General features: G+C 42.9%; 1 pseudogene; it reads left to right on the plus strand.

The window, feature by feature from the left end:
* The first annotated feature begins 5,723 nt into the window (after positions 1-5,723).
* Positions 5,724-11,886, plus strand: LOC120876108 (annotated as a pseudogene).
* Positions 11,887-13,586: the final 1,700 nt, after the last annotated feature.

A 13,586-nucleotide genomic window follows, 5' to 3' on the forward strand; every position in this document is an offset into this window, starting at 1 on the left:
TATTTGGAGTCTTTTGTGGTTTCATGTGAATTTTAGGATTGTTGTATTTTTGTGAAAAATGGCATTGAAATTTTAATAGGGATTGCATTGATTCAGTAGATTACTTTGGGTGGTATGTGCCGGGAGCCAGCGTGAGGAATCCCGCCCGTGGCAATGGTCATGAGGAAGGAAGCCAGACAAAACGCAAAGGCGTGATCTAGCTTCAGGGGTTCCCCCTGAGTTTTCCTGAACATCTACCCCCAAAAAACCAGAGTCTGCCTGCACACCACCACTATTCTCTGGAAAAAAGTTAATTCAGGGCTTCAGTCTACTGCATCAGCTCAAACCCCTCTGATGGCTCTCTAACTTGCCTAACAGTTTCCCCCGGACTTTTCACAATTTGTGAATTGCTTACAGCCCCCCAACCGTGAGAGGCACAAAGCTTAAAGCATCTTAAAGATACAGAGCCTTTTCTAAAGAGCTAAAAATCATATTGGTGACAGGTTTTCACTCTTGACTCAATGAGTGCTGCCAGGCCTCCATATTCTTTATCTTTTAGGCACCTGAAAGATATTAATCAATGTAATTGGGATATAGGAATAGGAATATAGGAGTTTTGATGTTAGCAACACTAGATTTTTGAGTTAATTACTTTTCTTTGTTATATATCACTGCACTCCTCTTGTGTCCTTGCTATGTAAGAATGTAACTTTATTTAGTGCTGAGAGTGGCACCAGACTTTGGGAAGATCAACACAAATAAGTCTTCTGGTTGACAAACCCTTATCAGAAAAAAGGCTGTAAAATGTTAATTGGCCCTCTGGCTAGAAGATGATGTAAATCACCTGAGACTTGTGTATACAATTAGGTATGCAGAGAGAAAGCCTGGTTTTGATAAGAGCCAGGGCTGCTGACGCTGCATAATTTTATATCATCCATTGATGTCTATATACAAAAAAATGTATAAAAGGCCGTTCTGGACACTAGAGGGGGCCAGTTGCTGGACTGGTTTCCCCCGTGTCTCCTCTTTACTCTAATTTCTGGCTGAATTCTCATCTGAGGCGTGGAGGCTCGCCATGCCTACTTACTTGCCCCGGCTTCTAAGATCCACTCGAGAGGGAACCCAAGGTGGGGTATCCCCTGCTATTCAAGAGGACGCCGGTGGCCTAACGTAGATGGTGCAAGCTCCTTGTCTGGAACTTTATTGGCTTTCCACATAAACCAAGTTATTCAGCCTCTTTTCTCCACTAAATTTTCCTACTACACTATTTCTTCCTAACCTGATCTTATATTTCTAAATAAATAAGCTTTCCTTGCCTACGCCGTCTTTCCCTTCGAATTTCCCTGGATCCACCAGGGCTGGACCCCGGCAGGTATGGATATTTTAACACTACTAATTCTTCCAGTCCATGAAGACTTAAATTTTTTAGAAAAGGTATTTTAATGCTGCTGAATATAATACTTATTTTTCAAACCAGTAATATTTTAAATACTACATGAGTTTTAACCCTTAAAGGATGCTCACAAATGTTCTCACCTGGATACTAAACAGGCATTTTTTATTAGACAGACAAATCTGAAAAGTAAGAGAAAAAGGAACCCATGTAGACAGAAATTCAGATAAAATATTAACTATAACAAAATGGGGCTTCCCAGGTGGTGCAGTGGTAAAGAATCTGCCTGCCAATGCAAGAGACGCAAGAGACACAGGTTTGATCCCTGGGTTGAGAAGACCCCCCCTGGGGAAGGGAATGGCAGCCCCTTCCAGTATTCTTGCCTGGAAGATTCCATGGACAGAGTAATCTGGTGGTCTACAGAGCATGATGTTGCAAAGAGTCGGACATGACTGAGTTACTGAGCACACACAGACATAACAAAACGGGAGACTTCAGACACAGAAGATTACATACTCAATATTCCACGCTCACTATCCTACTTTGGCCTTTTTTCCTTTCGGTAAATTTTGAATTTCTCAAGCCAGTCTCTTTTTGTCTCAGTGCTATGTAGTGGGATTCCAGGGCTTAGTCTTAGAAAAACTATATGTCCACCCAACTGCTGGTGAAAGAAGTCGTGCCAGCATAAGGGGAGACTATCTCCTCTTCTTTAGCAACTTCAAGAAATACAGATGGTGTTCTACATCAAAAACTATCCTTGCAACAGTTGTTTCTAACAAAGGAAACTTGAAAGACACCCAGGCTTCAAAAAATGTTGCTATACCCTGTAAAATTAAACCATGATCTTTAAAATTTTAATTCTGTTTGATAGTCTTACTTGTTAATATATTAATACTGCATGGCTTTCACAATAATATATTAGTTTATCTTTCTGTCTTCTGCAAAGTATAAATTATTATGAATTTTTTTGGTTACTCTAGAAGAGTTAAAATGTATTAAATATTTCACGTGTGCCCAGAACTGATCCAAGCCCTAAAACATTAACCATTTAATTCTGAAAACAACTCTATAAGGTAGGTATTATTTTCTTCACTTTACATTGATGGAACTGCTCATGAGTGTTTACTTTTTATCCCTCTGAGTCTGGGACTTAGGCCTCAGATGCTATTCTGTGGGGCTTTTTTTGTTTGTTATTCTGTTTTCTGATTCTTCATAGCCTTGGTATTCTCTACAGCTTATATTAACTGTGAGAGAAAAATGGAGATCCCTTAGGTGTCTCAATAGCCTTGTCACACATGGCTTTTGGAGTAGGGGGTACCATCTAATTTCTTATGTAACCCAGGTCAAAAGTAGACCTGTTTACTAACTGTCACTATTAACACCCTGGGACCATAGGCGCTAACAGAGACCATCTATGCAAACCAGGACACAGTGACTCATGGGAAACTCTTGGGAGATCCCTTTAAAGCCTGAAGATTCTGATATGGCCAAGACAGGGTGCCTTTCTTTTGCAGGAAAAACAAATGAAAAGAACTGACCACCATTGTTGCCTATTATTCTAAGCATGTCCCTGCCAGGAAGACAGAGTGCATTAAGAAACAAGGTGAAGAACTTGCAATGCTTGACTTGGTTTCTAGAGATTGTACTTGCTTTCTCTCTAATGATTCTATCAAAAAGAAATGACTGGAGTGACATGAGGAAGTGGGGAGTGGATTTCCAGTAATGAATGGCTCCAAACTAAGTAAAAGAGTTGCAACAGAATGTGGTCACTGGCTCATGATTTCTGCCCTGAGGAAAGTAGGAGGACAGCAGGAGAAAGGGGGGTGGACGTCACAGCCCCCCTCTATGGAGTAGCCCGCAGTGCATGCCCAGCGTCAGTGACTGTGGGTGACTGACAGCATCCCTTCTCCCCTCCATGCACACTCACATTCAGCTGAGCCAGCTCAGGGACCTGGAATACCTGGACCACAGAGAACCCCATCTTTCCCAAGGAGTATAAGTTCTGTTGGGAATATTTGAATGTTACTTAGTTTTTCCCTGGATAAGAACCAGAGGGACAGAGAAATCCGTTAGACAGCTATCTGCCTCACATATTCATCTCATTACACCTACAAGAAATAAAATATGATCTAGACCCAGGAGGAGGCATCACCCTTATTCTGAGAGGCTCTATTCTAAGACAATGATTCCCAGACACCAGAGTCATCCTCACTAGGCTTGCTTCCTCTGGGGCCAGTGTTCTTCTGTCTAATGTCCTCCTCCTATTTCCCCGAGTCTGCTATTAATAACAGATTGCCAGTTCTTCACCCTTCTTCCCTTTCTCAGGGTTACCACTTGAGCACAAGTCCTATGTCCTTCCAGACTCTTATTTACCATCTCCTAGCATCTCTTTCATGCATTGGAGAAGGAAATGGCAACCCACTCCAGTGTTCTTGCCTGGAGAATCCCAAGGATGGCAGAGCCTGGTGGGCTGCCATCTATGGGGTCGCACAGAGTTGGACACGACTGAAGCGACTTAGCAGCAGCAGTGTCTCAGTTCCCAAGTCTCTGTGATTTGCTTGTATCTGTGTTGGAGATTGCTTTTCTGTGTCTCCAATGCATGGCTCACATTCCTTCTCTCCTATAAACACTCCAGGCAAGAATCCTGAGGTGGTGCTCCCTGCGCTGGGCCTTACTTGCCCTCCTGAGGCTTCCAACTCATGGTCCCACCATCAGGAAGAGCAGTGCTGAAGTCCTCTGAATCACCAACCGTCTCTGACATATTACACATGCACCATCCCTTCTCCCCTAGGGAAATCCAGTGACCTTCGAAATTTCCCTTTTGGATGAGGAGGCAGAGACGGGGCAAGGAGTTCATCAGAGACTCCTCCTTGTGATAGCACTTGCATGAAGGTCCCTCTCAGGATTGTCTCACCAAACTCACAGAATAAAGCCCTGTCCTGTTTTCTGGTTGAAACAGCTGTTCTCTGACATCTCACCCTCCCAGCATTCTGGTACTCAGTTCCAGCTTTCTCTGCATCCTTCTCAAATCTTCTGTTCTGGCCATTTAACAGCCAGTGGGTCCATTCCTGATCATTTTTACGATGTGTCATTACTACACAACATTATGGCAAATTTCTACACTATAGTTCAACATTCCTGGGGTTACAGTGATCTCTCCACATAGCCTGTCTTTCTGATCGCCAACAGTATCTGTTCATAGATACCCTCGAGTGGAGAATTCCCTTTCCCAGTGCTAAGTCCACCCTATGTGGGTGCTGGAAGTTTGATTTTCCTTGGTTTCTATTTCCTTCCTTCCTACTGCTGTACCCTAGGGTCCCAGCTTCATCCTGAGCTGTCCTTTGCAATGGACCTATTCTGCTGTTCCATTCACCCTATATCCTCACATTCTTTAGGCAATCAACTCTCTTTTTCTAATATTGATTACCCTTCACAGAAAATGTCAGTACATTATTGTGTGGGGGAAAAACACCTTGTCCCCACCAGGAGTGAGACTGGAAACAGACAGAAAAAGCCTAAGTTTCTACTCTCTTGAAAGCTGCAAGATTGCACAATTTAGGGAAATTAGATGTAAGTGAAGAATAATACTGCTGTTTTGAATGCTGTGTTCTGGTCAAAAGGGATTTCCCAAAATTTCTCGTCTTTTTTCTTTTTTGCTTCAAACCCATCTTCTGATTTGTTCCTCTAGCTGAGTTTCAGTATATAAAGCACCAGTGCCATCTCCCAGGCAGCCAGCACAGGCAGCTCAGCTTCACCAGGAACCTCAGCAGGAAGACACAGCCAAAGGTGAAGTGCTAGAACTTTCCAACACTTTTCCTCCTTGAAGACTTTCTCTCTTCACCAGTATTCTTGTGCTGCAGCCCCAGCTCTCTGCTGCCTTCCTGAGTCTACTATTCTGATAGTTAGAATTCACCAGGTGTGAGTGCTTCAGGGGGTAGGGCTTCCCTCATATGCTTCTTCTGTGTGAAGGCAGAGATGGGGTGAGCAGGTGGTCCACAAACACCAGAGCATTGCTCACCTTGTCTCATCACTGCAGAGGCATGGTGCCCAGACTCCTCATGCCTTTGGGTAACTTGCAGTGCAGTTGGGTTTCCGGGCTGACAGAGGATGACTGGACTGGAAAGTGGTTTATGCTAAAAGCCCGTTGCAATCCTTCATAGAGGAAATCATTGGGATTCCAATGATTCACAAGAAAATGAGAACTGGATCCTCTGTAATACAATTTATCATCTATCTATTGAGATAAAATTCAGTGGCATTTATTTTTGGAAAGTAAGGTTGTATCAACATTAGAACTCCCTCCTCAAGACCTCTCATCCTTGGTTGAGTCTGCTTATCTCTCTGCAGCAGGATGAAGCTCTCCATGGGCATCATTTTCTGCTTCCTGATCCTGGGCATCAGCAATCAGAGATGGGGAACATTCTTCAAGGAAGCGAGTCAAAATGAGGACCAAAGGATGGGCCAGGGGAGGCTGTGTCTGCTTCCCCCAGGATTCACCTGAGCAGAGGCCACATCCCCACAGGGCAAAGGCCACAAACAGGCAGAAAAGGAGCTTGCTTTTTGTGGTAGCACTTTGTCAGGCTTTTCTGACCAGCTTTGCACTCATCTTTGGGGATCCCCAAACCTGATGTCACATGAAGTTTGGGCCCCAACTTTCAACAGGAGTGAGGAAGAGATCTGGGTTCAGGGGTGAAAATGAAAGTGAAAGTCGCTCAATTGTGTCCAACTCTTTGTGACCCCGTGGACTATACAGTCCATGAAATTCTCCAGGCCAGAATACTGGAGTGGGTAGCCTTTCCCTTCTCCAGGTGATGGATGTAACCCAGGTCTCCCTCATTGCAGGCGGATTCTTTACCAGCTGAGCCAAAAGGTAAGTCCAAGAATACTGAAGTGGGTAGCCTATCCCTTCTCCAGTGGACATTTCTGACCCGGGAGTCGAACCAGGGTCTCCTGCATTGCAGGAGGATTCTTTACCAACTGAGCTATCAGGGAAGTCTATCAGCCATGTCTGATTCTTTACGACCCCATGGACTATACAATCCATGGAATTCTCTAGGCCAGAATACTGGAGTGGGTAGACTTTCCCTTCTCCAGGGGATCTTCCCAACCCAGGGACCAAACCAGGTCTCCCACATTGCAAGCGGATTCTTAACCAGCTGAGCCACGAGGGAAGCACAAGAATACTGGAGTGGGTATCCTATCTCTTCTCCAAGGTATCTTCCCGACCCAGGAATATAACCCTGGTCTCCTGCACTGCAGACTGAATTCTTTACCAACTGGCTGTCAGGGAAGCCCCATCAGGTGTTCCTTAAATACAAGTATGGCTCTGCTGTCCCCTCGTGGGCAACCAGGGGACAGCTCACTTCCGAGTCTGGTAGCCACGAGATACATGCATCCAATGGTTGGGGAGTGTTCACACTCTCCACCCACTTAATACTTGCAACTAAAATAACTGAGCCTCCTCTAGGCACTGTTCTAAAAGCTTTGTATGTATAAATGAACTCGTTTTCATCCTCAGGTTTTAATCTTTTAGCCCTGAATTGTAGCTACTATTAGCCCTTAACAGAGAACCAGAGGCAACAAGAGATTAGGACAGGTAACAAAGTCCTTCAACAGAGCAGGGTTTAACCCTGAATGGTGAGCTCCCAGACCTTGCTGTTAACGCTGGCACTTCTACTGCCTCCTAGACAAGAGTTCATGTGGGAGAGTAAGGGGTTTGTGAATACAGGTCCTGCCCTTTATCTGAGCAGATGACAGATGGTGGGGATGTGGTGCCTTTGAAAGGAAACTCTCTAGAGTTCTCCTCCCCACAAAAATGGAACCATGGATTACCTTGACAATGGTTCTACTGAGGCTGAGACCTGGCGAGAATCCTATAGCAAGATATGTAGACCTCACTAGTCAGAGTGAAGTGGCCAAAATTTGTTTATTTCACAAAATTATTTTTTGTGTTTTTCTTCTGTGATAGTTTTTGACTTAACTGTTTTAAAAGTTTGCTGTTAATTTTATCGAAATTCTCACAGACCCAGCTAAAAATTTCTTTTCATCTCTGAGGTCAATGTTCTACCAAGGGTTGTTCTAGGATCACTTGCGTGAGAATCACCTGTGGTCTGTGGTGCTCTGTGTAAATGCCTGGGTCCACACACAACTCCTCCCCTGAACACAACCCCTGGGGCTGAGACTGGAAATTTGGCCTTTATTAAGCACCCCAGTTAATTTTTATACACACTGAAGTATGCACAGTTACCTCTGGTTTTCCTGTTCTTAGGTGACAAGATACGTATGTCAAGCATTTTGGAAATATTTTTATGAGAATTCTGGATTCCAAGGAGCTATTTAAATCAGTGTGAATAATAGAGATGTCATAACTCTCAACAATACTATCTTTCCAAATGTCAAACATAACAAATATATGAAAAGGAGATAGGTTATCTCATAGAGTCACTATATAAACCATGATTATAATTCTATGTTAGATTTTTCTTGTTTTCCTGATAAGCAGTTTTTTGTTTTTTTTTTTTTTAGAAAAAAGATGTGGCCATTTAATTTTAGTTGACCAGATCCCTTCTGTCCATAACTCTCTGCTCCTCATCTTAGTTCATTCTTTTTCTTTTTTTTAATCATACTCTTCCTAAGGACCAGAGAGTGATAGTGTACTGAGCACCTACAATGTTCTATAAACTAAACCTGTATTTCCCTCAATTCTTCTGCATAAACATCCCCAGGGAGGCAACACTCCTCCATTTTACTGGAGAGGACACAGAACTTTAGAACTGGTGGACCAGTTGCCCTTTTACTGCATCTAATTACCCTGTTTCTTCAAATCTCTTAGGGAACTCACTTTTATCACCTGCTAATTGAATTTTCCCAGGTGCCAAATATGCCCAGACCACTCTGACTTAAATGGAAGAAAGTAGGGAAAACTTCTAGACCATTCAGGTATGACCTAAATCAAAACCCTTACGATTATACAGTGGAAGTGACAAATAGATTCAAGGGATTAGATCTGATAGACAGCATGCCTGAAGAACTATGGATGGAGGTTCATGACATTGTACAGGAGGCAGTGATCAAGATCATCCCCAAGAAAAAGAAATGCAAAAAGGCAAAATAATTGTCTCAGGAGGGGTTACAAATAACTGAAAAGAAGAGAAGCAAAAGGTAAGGAGGAAAGGAAAGATATACCCATTTGAATGCAGAGTTCCAAAGAATAGCAAGGAGAGATAAGAAAGCCTTCCTCAGTGATCAATGCAAAGAAATAGAGGAAAACAATAGAATGGGAAAGACTAGAGGTCTCTTCAAGAAAATTAGGTACCAAGAGAACATTTCATGCAAAGACTGGCACAATAAAGGACAGAAAGGGTATGGACCTAACAGAAGCAGAAGATACTAAGAAAAGATAGCGAGAATACACAGAAGAAGTATACAAAAAAGATCTTCATGACCCAGATAGCCATGATGGTGTGAGCACTCACCTAGAGCCAGACATCCTGGAATGTGAAGTCAAGTGGGTGTTAGGAAGCATCACTACGAACAAAGCTAGTGGAGGTGATGGAATTCCAGTTGAGCTCTTTCAAATCCTAAAAGATGATGCTGTGAAAGTGCTGCACTCAATATGCCAGCAAGTTTGGAAAACTCAGCAGTGGCCACAGGACTGGAAAAGATCAGTTTTCATTCTAATCCCAAAGAAAGGCAATGCCAAAGAATGTTCAAACACACAAATGCACAATTGCACTCATCTCACATGCTAGCAAAGTAATGCTCAAAATTCTCCAAGCCAGGCTTCAACAGTACATGAACCATGAACTTCCAGATGTTCAAACTGGTTTTAGGAAAAGTAGAGGAACCAGAGATCAAATTGCCAACATCTGTTGGATCATAGATAAAACAAGAGATTTCCAGACAAACATCTACTTCTTTATTGACTATGCCAAAGCCTTTGACTGTGTGGCTCACAACAAACTGGAAAATTCTTCAAGAGATAGGAATACCAGACCACTTGACCTGCCTCTTGAGAAATGTGTATACAAGTCAAGAAGCCACAATTAGAACTGGACATGGAACAACAGACTGGTTCCAAATCGGGAAAGGAGTACATTAAGGCTGTATATTGTCACCCTGGTAATTTATCTTATATGCAGAGTATATCATGTGAAATGCTGGGCTGAATGAAGCAAAAGCTGGAATCAAGATTGCTGGGAGAAATGTCAATAACCTCAGATATGTAGCGATACCACCCTTATGGCAGAAATCGAAGAAGAACTAAAGAGCCTCTTGATGAAAGTGAAAGAGGACAGTGAAAAAGTTGGCTTAAAACTCAGTATTCAGAAAACTAAGATCATGGCATCCGGTCCCATCACTTCATGGCAAATAGATGGGGAAACAATGGAAACAGTGAGAGACTTTATTTGGGGGGCTCCAAAATCAGTGCAGATGGTGACTGCAGCCACAAAATTAAAAGACGCTTGTTCCTTGGAAGAAAAGCTATGACCAACCTAGACAGCATGATAAAAAGCAGAGACATTACTTTACCAACAAAGGTCTGTCTAATCAAAGCTATGGTTTTTCCAATAGTCATGTATGGATGTGAGAGTTGGACTATAAAGAAAGCTGAGCACCAAAGAATTGATGCTTTTGAACTGTGGTGTTGGAGAAGACTCTTGAGTGTCCCTTGGACTGCAAGGAGATCCAACCAGTCCATCCTAAAGGAAATCAGTCCTGAATATTCATTGGAAGGACTGATGCTGAAGCTGAAACTCCAATACTTTGGCCACCTGATGTGAAGAACTGACTCATTGGAAAAGACCCCAATGCTGGGAAAGATTGAAGACAGGAGGAGAAGGGGATGACAGAGGATGAGACAGTGGGATGGCATCACTGACTCTATGGACATGAGTTTAAGTAAGCTCTGGGAGTTGGTGACCGACAGGAAGCCTGGCATGCTACAGTCCATGGGGTCGCAAAGAATCGGACACAATTCAGTGACTGAACTGAACTCAGATGTATGCAGAACCAAGTTGTCCTCACTGAGTGTACAGGGATGAATATTTTCCCCTTTACTCTGTTAGAACTATCCTGTATCTGCAGCCTCCCTTAGTATTGCCTTTGTTCTCAAGTTTGGTCAGAGCCTTTCCTGTATTTTTCCAGGTAGAGGTTCATTGTACAAACAAATGTCCTTTAAAGAGCATCTGACTTCTTCTTGCACACATCACACCCCACCAGAAACAAAGTACCAACAGGCTTAAAATGGAATCAAACAGAATAAAACTTGCACCAAGTGTGATTCTCACAAGTTTAAATCAGAGAAGTGAAAAGTAAAGGAATATTTATTTCAAGCCAATATAATAATTTCCAAGGGCTTACTCAAAGGCTGAAATTTGGACGCAGTGGGAAGAAAATGTATCATTTCTCTATTTTGCCAAGATATGATCACATTCATCTCATCATTTTCTTTTCCTTTCCAGCGGCTAAAGACATATGGAAGGCCTACTTGACGTGAGAGAGTAGTAGTAGTTTTAATCACTCAGTCGTGTCTGACTCTTTGTGGCCCCATGGACTGTAGCCTGCCAGGCTTCCCTGTTCATGGAATTCTCCAGGCAAGAATACTGGTGATTAATTATTATTAATGGCCAGTATTATTGGTACATTATCTCCTTTTTAAAAACAATCATGTTTATTGATCATCCCCATAGTATTACATCATGTCTAATCCTTCTGCGACTCCATGGACTGTAGCCTGCCAGGCTCCTCTGTCCATGGGATTTCCCAGGCAAGAATACTGGAGTGGGGTGCCGTTTCCATCTGCAGGGGATCGAACCTGAATACTGGCCATTTCTTACTGACATGAGAGAAGCCAACTACAAAGATTCAGACAAATACTTCCGCTCCCAGGGAACTATGATGCTGCCTAAAGAGGACCAGGGAGCACCTGGGCTGCTAAATTGATCAGGTACCAGGGACGCTGGCGATGCAGGGATGGGTGAGCAGAGCTTGGCTGCCTTGGAGAATATGAAGGGGCCAAGCCCTGGAGAACTTTCCTTAGGGCTGTGGGCCCTCCTCCTCTTACCCACCCTCCTGTTCTGTGCCCAGTGTGGGGTCTGAGTGGCTGAAGAGCAGAATGGGGCTGGTGGAACCAGTGGTTCTCAACCCTCTTCCTATGAAAGCTATTCACCCAGCACAGGGTTAAGTTGGGCTGAGGTGTGCTGTCTCAGAGTTTTAGCCCCTCTTTCCTTGGCTCCTCTCACAGTCATTGATTCCTTGGAAAGAGGAGAGATGGGGAGGGTACAGCTGTGGCTCATCAGCCCTGGATTAATCTCCTCCCCATGCTTCTCCATTCCAGCGATGCCAGAGAGAATGCTAAGAGAGTCACAGGCTTGTCTAAGTATGGAGACAGTGGCTATGGGTGAGAGGACTCGAGGGCCGACCAGTTTGCCAATGAATGGGGCCGGAGCAGCGAAGACCCCAATCACTGCAGACCTGCTGGCAAGCCTCTGGCCAGTACTAAGCTGTACTGAGCTGCCTCTCACTCTGTGCAGGATAGGCTGTGAGCCCCAAGGGAGCAGGGATGGTGCAGAGCTAAGTTACTGCTTTCTGTATCTGCAGTACTTGATAGTATATAAGGAGCACAAAAAACAATTAATAAATGCTTGTGAAGTCAATTTGTCTTTGGTATTTAATACTTACTCTAGGGCTTCCCAGGTGCCTACCAATGCAAGAGACTCAGGTTTGATCTCCTGGAGAAGGAAATGGCACCCCACTCCAGTATTCTTGCCTGGGAAATCCCATGGACAGAGGAGCCTGGTGGGCTACAGTCCATGGAGTCACAGAAGGATTGGACATGATTTAATACTATGGGATGATCATTAAACATCATTGTTTTTAAAAAGGAAATAATGTACTAATAAACAACAGTAATAATTCAGAGTAAAACTACAGTTATCCATTGATAACTTCTGGGGATGGGTTTCAGGACCCCTGCAGAAACCAAAATCCGCAAATACTAAGTGCTTCATATAAAACAACACAGTATAGTCGGCCCTCCACATGGAGGGCATGCCAGTTTTACGTCCAGAACACAGACCATGCTATATAAACCATATATGGACCATTATATGGAACAATGATCTGTCCACAACTCTGTACTCCAAATCCTGGAAAGGATATTAAGAACACCATGAAAAACTTCGGCAGTAAAGCTTAAAACTTGATAAAAAATCATCAAATTTTTAGAAAAACACAATTTACAAAAACTGACTCAAGAAGAAATAAAAACTTTGATTATTCTACAATTATTGTAAAAGATCAAATCTTCCTCCAAAGAACACAGTAGTCCCAAAGGGTCCTATAGACAAATCTAACCCTTCAAAACAGTGAATAATTATTTTTTTGTTTAAACAATTCTGCTGAGTAGAAAATACTCCCCAGCATAGGGAAGTTTGACACTGTGAAAATGAAAGAAAAGTACAAGTGGTCAAAACTTTACAGAATATTATCAATAACAAGCTGTGAAGCTGAAAGGAGCTTTCAACTACCAATAATAATTTCCTAAACTACCAATAATAATTTTTAAATATTTAAACAACTATGCTAAAGACAAAAGTACCAATTTTTTTGTCATAGAAAATGACCTTTCAAGGCCATTGTCATATAAAAAGGTGATCAAAGAAACCATAGCAAAAACTATATTGAAAAAGGATTGCAAATACTCAGAGCACAGAGGATTTTTAGCACAGTGAAACTAACTGCTCTGTATGATACTATAATGGTAAATACTTGCCATTGCAAATTTGCCAGAGTCATAGAATGTACAACCCCAAGAGTAAGCCCTAATGAAAACTATGGATTCTGGATGATAAAGATGCCCCAGTGGGCTTGCATGCATGCTAAGTCGCTTCAGTCATGTCCAACTCTTTGCAACCCTATGGACTGCAGCCCCTCAGGCTCCTCTGTCCATGGGATTCTCCAGGCAAGAATCCTGGAGTGGGTTACCATGCCCTCCTCCAGGGGATCTTTTCAATCCAGGGATTGAATGCCTGTCTCTTACCATTTCCTGCATTGGCAGGTGGATTCTTTACCACCAGTACCACCAAATTTGCCAGATTCATAGGATGTACAACACCAAGAGTAAGCCCTAATGTAAATTATCGACTCTGGGTGATAATGATACTCCAATGTAGGTTCAACAATTGTATCAAATGTTGTTTATTGTTTTTGG

This window comes from Oryx dammah, unplaced genomic scaffold (assembly GCF_014754425.2).
Source record: "Oryx dammah isolate SB20612 unplaced genomic scaffold, SCBI_Odam_1.1 HiC_scaffold_17, whole genome shotgun sequence".
NCBI classification, from domain to species: domain Eukaryota; kingdom Metazoa; phylum Chordata; class Mammalia; order Artiodactyla; family Bovidae; genus Oryx; species Oryx dammah.